Source organism: Martes martes (assembly GCF_963455335.1).
Source record: "Martes martes genome assembly, chromosome: 1".
Taxonomy (NCBI): domain Eukaryota; kingdom Metazoa; phylum Chordata; class Mammalia; order Carnivora; family Mustelidae; genus Martes; species Martes martes.
Window position 1 is genome coordinate 167680369 of NC_137888.1, and position 6455 is coordinate 167686823.

Consider the following 6455-nt stretch of genomic DNA (forward strand, 5'->3'; position numbering starts at 1 on the left):
CTCAGTTCTCAGAAAAGGGGTCAGAGATCTAGTCTGATGCCAGTGAGCGGAGCAATCTTAGGCAGTCCCTTCCTGTCGTGAGCTTCAGTTTCTCTACCTGTAAAGTGGACAAGGTGTGGGATTTGACAAGGGGATGAGCAGGAAGGGCCCTTCCGGTAGGGGACAGGCTACTTGAGGGCAGGGAGTGTCGGGAGTCCTGCCTGCAGAGCCTGGCTTGCTGCAGGGAGCAGAGTTTTGTGGGCGCAGAGGAGGCAGAGGGGCAGGTCAGAGACCTGCAAGGGGCTATGGGATGGAATTGATAGTCTGCTGGGGACTAGGAGGGTGGCATTTGTGCCATATTGGAGAGGTGGTTTGGTCAGTGGGGAGTTTAATCAGCACCCTGAGTCTGGCATTCGGATGGCAGCTCAGCCTCTGTTTCACTGGGTGACATCAGAAGCCCTTCCTCCTTTCCACCCTTCACATCCGCCCTGTGGGAAATGAACGGAGATGTGTGTCTGTGTTCTTCCTAGTCCTAGTGCTCCAGAATCTTGGGCTCTCCTGCCCTCAGCTCAGGTGTCCTGGCTCAGCTCTGGGGTGTGGCTCTTAGGGAAAAGCTCCTGCACATGGGCTGCCTCTAAGAATACAGGCTGCAAGACCTTGGTTGTCCTGCTCTGGTCTGGTGCATCTGTCTTGTGAGGTCACGTTGCGGGAACGCGGCCCTTTAGGATGGAGTGTGTCAGCATCGTACAAGTGGAGAGAAAGTGCTGTGTGCTTGACAGCGTCCGAAAGAGCTGGGGGAGGGGATGGAAGAAAGTAGCTGTTCCTTTCCAGTGGGACCAGGACCCCCACCAGCTGCAAGCTCCACTCAAAGCCTAGGATGCTTGAAAATACTTGCAGGAATGCTTCGACTTCTCCAGTAGGTGAGGGAGAACCCTGCAGAGGCAAGGCAGAGGGTGGGTCCAGGGTCACTCCCATCAGTCTGTGACATGGCTCTTGGGAAACAGAATTCTCTCTTTTCACATTGCAGAAATGATCTATATGTACTATGAATATCACAAGGTACAGACCGTCAAAATATTGCAGTCATCCGTGACCCTACCAACCACAGATAATTGCTGTTAATTTGTTTGTAACATCCTTTACAGATAACTCTCACCCTCCTTTCTCCCCTCCCCCTCCCCCTCCCCATCCTCCTCCCCATCCTTTATCATCTTCTTCCTCTCTCTCAGCCACACACACAACGCACACACCCATTACAGGTCAATTAGCAAAGATCCAACCTGTCATTTTTTTTTAAGATGTTATTTATTTATTTGACAGAGAGATAGAGAGCGAACACAAGTAGGCAGAGCCGCAGGCAGAGGGAGAGGGAGAAACAGGCTCTTCGCTAAGGAGGGAGCTCGATCCTGAGCTCGCTCCCACGATCCTGGGCGGAAGGCAGTCACTCAGCCAACTGAGACACCGAGGCACCTACGCTCTGTCATTTTTAACCTCTGTATCCTCTTTCGCTGGAGGTACGTAACAAGGCTCTTTCCATTCATCTTTTATCACTGTTCTCAATGCTTGATTAACATCTGTATAAATCTCTGCCTTCTTGCCGGATTGTGTCCTTAAGTTCTGTCACCAGAAGGATACATTTGCTGTGGCGAAAAGTATCCAGGTTTTCCAGACTTTTGATACAATTCTCTTATTTCCTTCTAAGGAGGCTGTTCCAAAATGCATTCCCATCAGCATTGTTTGACAGCCCCAGGACCCCTTCCCCCACCACCCTCTGCCCCAGGGTATTTTTCTTGCTCATTCTCACCAGTTAGAGAGGGGAAAAATGCGATTTTCGGTTGTTGAAGACTTCCTCTCCTGGCAGAGCATTATCCTTTCCCAGACAGTCCACACTCCTCCTCCTCTTCTTCTTCTTCTTCTTCTTCTTCTTTAAGATTTTTATTTATCTATTTATTTGAGAGAGAGAGAGAGAGAGAGAGCTAGGGAGAACTTGAGAGGGAGAAGCAGACCCCCCCATGGAGCCAGGAGCCCAATGTGGGACTCGATCCCTGGATGCTGGGATCATGACCTGAGCCAAAGGCAGTCGCCCAACCAACTGAGCCACCCAGGTGCCCCAGTCCACACTTTTCTGACCCGTGTTTCCTGAGGACCAACTACATGCCCGAGCCATCCCTGCCCCTGAGGAGGCTTCCCCCATGCAGTCGGTCTGTGCCCGCTGTTTCACTCCATGTGTTTGGCTGCCTAGACTTAGAAAATGACAGACCGAGCTGGAGGGGACCTTAGAGATTGACCATACCCTCATTTTAAGGAGAGGAAATGGAGGCCAGGGAGGGGTGGGGGTTTGCCCCTAGGGGGTCATAGAGAGCAGCGCGTTTCTGGTGCAATCGGAACCCTGAATTCAGGCAGGGATTCCAGTCCTTCCGCTTGTCCTGACCTGATCTTCTCACCTATCCTCAGGAGCCCTGCTGTTGGTCCAGTTTAATTCCTGGGTTCAATTCAGGGTCACCTCACTGGGCATACAGTAGGTGCTAAGAAAATATTTACTTAATGAATCTGCATAACAGAGCACAGGAAATAGTACATTTTCATTTGCCAAAATGTGCTCAACATTCCAAGAGGAAAGGATGTTTTGTTGGGTGCCCCTCTGGGAAGAAATGCCTTTTTGTTGTTGTTTTTAATAAAAAAGAAGGTGGGTAGGCTGTTGGAATTGGTGGAGGAGGAGAGACGGGGTTGCCTGGGGCTTGGGGCAGTGTTTGTGTTTGAGCTGTCAGGTCGCTGGAATTTGCCTTAGGTTCCTTGGTGCTCGCAGAGATGGACTGATAGGCACAGGGTAGGGGTGGCAGACGGGAGAAGAGAGCTTAGTTTCCTTTGGTGTCCTGTGTGAATCTACACAAACCTCTTAAATGGTCCCTGGGGACTGTCTCAAGTCCTCTCCCTTCTCCGCTTTTCTCAGACCGCGCCCCCTTGCCCTCGCCTTCACCAAAAGGCCCTTCTGGCTTTTATCTCCAGTCCCTTTTCAGTGCTGCTCAGGCCTTTCAGGACACAGGAGGTGGCTGGGTCTATGCAGAGACAGGAGTTTGGGTCTGGCAGTGGGACCTTGGGCAAGTCACCTGTCCTTGCCATATCAACCTGGCCATCTCCCTGTTCAGGCCAGACCTGCTCTCAAGGGGGCTCTTATCCCATCTGCCTCCTGCCACTTGCTCCCATCCAATCTTTCCTCCTGCTGTTGCCTATCACATCTCTCCTTCAGGTAACCTCCTCTCCCTGCCCCCCAGTTTCCAGCACTGAGCGAGAGAGTGTGAGGCCCCTTCCCAAGGCTGCCAGCCTGGGTGGTCTGGTTCTGGTGGGCCTCTCTAGGCTTGCCTCATGCTTCATGCCAGCCACACTGGCCCCTGACCAGCTGTGTGCCTTGGGCAAGCGCCTCACCCTCTCTGAACCTCTAAACCCCATCTGTAAGATAGACAACATGAGAATCCCAATTGCTCTGCTTGTATGGAGGATAACAACCACCTTGAAATGACTCTCAGCTCCTCGGGGCCCTATTTCTCTGAAAGAAGCCACAGATTTCAAAGATCCTGATTCTCAATAAACCTTTCTTCTGCAAAAGAACAGCCTGCTTTTATTCCAAGCTCGGTTATTCCCAAAGAATGCTTTTTGTCTCAGTTATGTCTTGTTGTGTCTTCACCTAGGCCAACAGTGTCTACAGATGGAGAATACACGTATTTATGCCACTTTCTTAATAGGGGTTATGTTGTCACATTCATTGTCATGCTTTACTCTGTCATTGCTTTCTCTTGGGAAGAATGACCCACGTGTACAAATGCCATACTTTCTTACACACAGCCCTCCTATAGCCAGATTGCCACAGAAATATTTATTCTGGGAAGCCAGGGTCTGACCCTAGTGATTAATATACTGGGGGATGTTCTTGGGGAATCCATTAATCATTTTTTTCAACACATTTTATTGATAAGTATGGAGTAGGTAAGGTGATGGGTAAATATAATGTATCCCATTGGGGGTGCTTAGGGAAAACCCTTCCCTGATCCCACCATGGAGTGGGGCAGGTGTGTTTTACCTCCTAGAATTAGGTTCTCAGATGGCATATATCATCAAATTCCAGAAAACCAGAAGGATGAGATCTCGGAGAGGAGATGACCTTGATCAACCCTCTCATTTTATATATGGGGAAACTGAGGCCAGGGGAGAAAGTTAAGACTACTTAATTCTCACCGGAGTAGTTTGTAATTTGATCTGTAATTAATTAATGTGTTAAAAACAAGGCAACAGACCCCAAATGGTGTTGCTTATGCTTAGCCCCACATTACCAAACTAAGATTCAGTTTCAGTTCACCCAGGGATGGATGGAATTTCAAACCAGTCAATCCGGAACCATCTGATCAGCACTAGTGAGTACCTGTCTGACAGACCCCTGCCTTCCCTATAGTGAAAGTAACCGGACAATAACCAGTCACTTTGTTGCCAAATATAACTCCCATGTTCTGGGGCTCCCTTCTGCCTATAAAAATCTTTCATTTTGTAAAGCTCCTCAGAGCTTCTTTTTATCTAGTAGATGGGATACTGCCTGATTCATGCATTGCTGGAAAAAGCCAGTAAGATCTTTAAATTTTATTCATTTAAATTTTGTTTTTTTGTTTTTTTGTTTTTTTGTTTTTTTAATGATATTATGGGGCAAGAAAAAGACAACTTTCACCTCTTCCCAGGGCTGCTGGAATTCCCAGGCCCATCCGGGAATGCTCACTCAACTAGAACCTTGGGACCAGGATGGAGTAATGGTCTGTCCCTAGGATGTCCTGGCACAGGGCTGTAATTGTGGATTCAGGAAACCCAGTCCGTGACTAACTCAATTCTCTCCACATAATTAAAAGAGGGTGAAGGGAAATGTCAGGAGGAAGTATGCATTTAAATTTTAAAGAGCCTTGTTCATTTTTGAATCCTCACCTCTTCTGCCTTAATTCTTGGTCTCTGTAAATTACTTTAAAAAAACCCACCTGATTTTAGAATAGAAAAGGAGTTAGGAGTCAGAAGAAGATGTCTTTAACATTTCTTCTTCCTTCGGCATCATGTAGGATTTTAATTTTGAAGCATGGCAAAGAGGCAGAAATGGCTTCGGGCCACAAAGGAACATAATCAATATAAGAGAAAGGTAGATTTTTTCCTTTTCTTTTCTTGAGATCTTTCCCCTAAAACTACCTGAAGAATGAAGCCCTCTGCCAGTGCTGATTAGAACAGAAGGCATTTCTCATTCCTTAGGAATGGGTATAGGAATAAAAGGACTTAGTTGAATTCACTACTAAATCCAGTATATCAAGCTCAGGGGAGGGGAAAAATAAGCGTTGAAAGTAACCTGATGTTTGGGAAACGTCAGTTAAATGCTTTTGCAACTTCATCACCATCTACTCAGGGGAAAACACCGCTGTCCAAGCTTCCCGTTTGCCTGAGAGTCAGGAGCTTCCAAACCAAGAAAGGAAGAAACCAAGCGGGTTGTTTATGAGCTCCCTCCCTCTTGCAGTTTTAAGCCACTGTGAAAGAACCCTGTTTATTACCGTTCTGGGGCTAACGCTGGGCGAGTTAACCCTGCTCTGCGGGGTCGGCGGGGCCTGCGCTCCGCGCCTCCCAGCGGACTCATGTGGTGGTGCAGCCCCAGCCCCAGGCTGCAGAAAAGCGGGCCACCAGCAGACAGCGCCGCATCCTGACGCTGTCAGCGCGCACAGCCTCGGCTGCGCTCCGAGCTCGCCTTCTGTCCCCATCCAGTGACCAGTTACGTGCGGGCGAGGGGATTCCAGCTGAGGCTTCAGAGTTCGGGGCCTCACGATAGTATCAGACTGGGTGCCGCCAGCAGCCATCCCAACCTGGCCTGGGAGCAAACGCGTCTTCGGAGCTGTCCGCGGCGGTGCAGTTTCCCCAGGGAGCCAACTTTAGGCCAGGTCGAGGACTGGGTGCAGGTAGTTGGGTCTTGCGCACGGGTAGACGGGTTGGTTGGGGCTGGAGGAGCCATTGGAACCCGAGTGGAGGTGGAGGGGTGCCTCGCGCCCCTGGTAGCTGGAGACACGACTGGTGCTCTGAGAGACTGTAAAGAGACCGCTCAGGCTCAAGATGCATAGCCCTAAACTGTCGAGGGCTAAGACAGCGTCGGCTTCCCGGGACTGCTGGGCTGGGGAAGATCCTTATGAGAGGGGTACCCGGAACAGCATTTGGGAGCCCTGGGGGGTAGGTATTGAGACAGGAGTTCTTCCAGGAGGGGCCGTTGGATTGGGGACCCACCGAAGCAGTTGTGGAAGTTCGGGGGTGAGAGGGGGTGGCTAAACGTCTTAGAAATAGGAGGTTGAAGGGGGATGGTTCTGAGCTGGAGCTTCCCAAGCCAAGTGGCCCTTTGGGGGAATCTCCGAAGGAAGTAACTGGAGGAAGGAGTGATGGCTGTTTTGGGCGTCTTGCGGAAGATTGATGTGCTGAGGGTC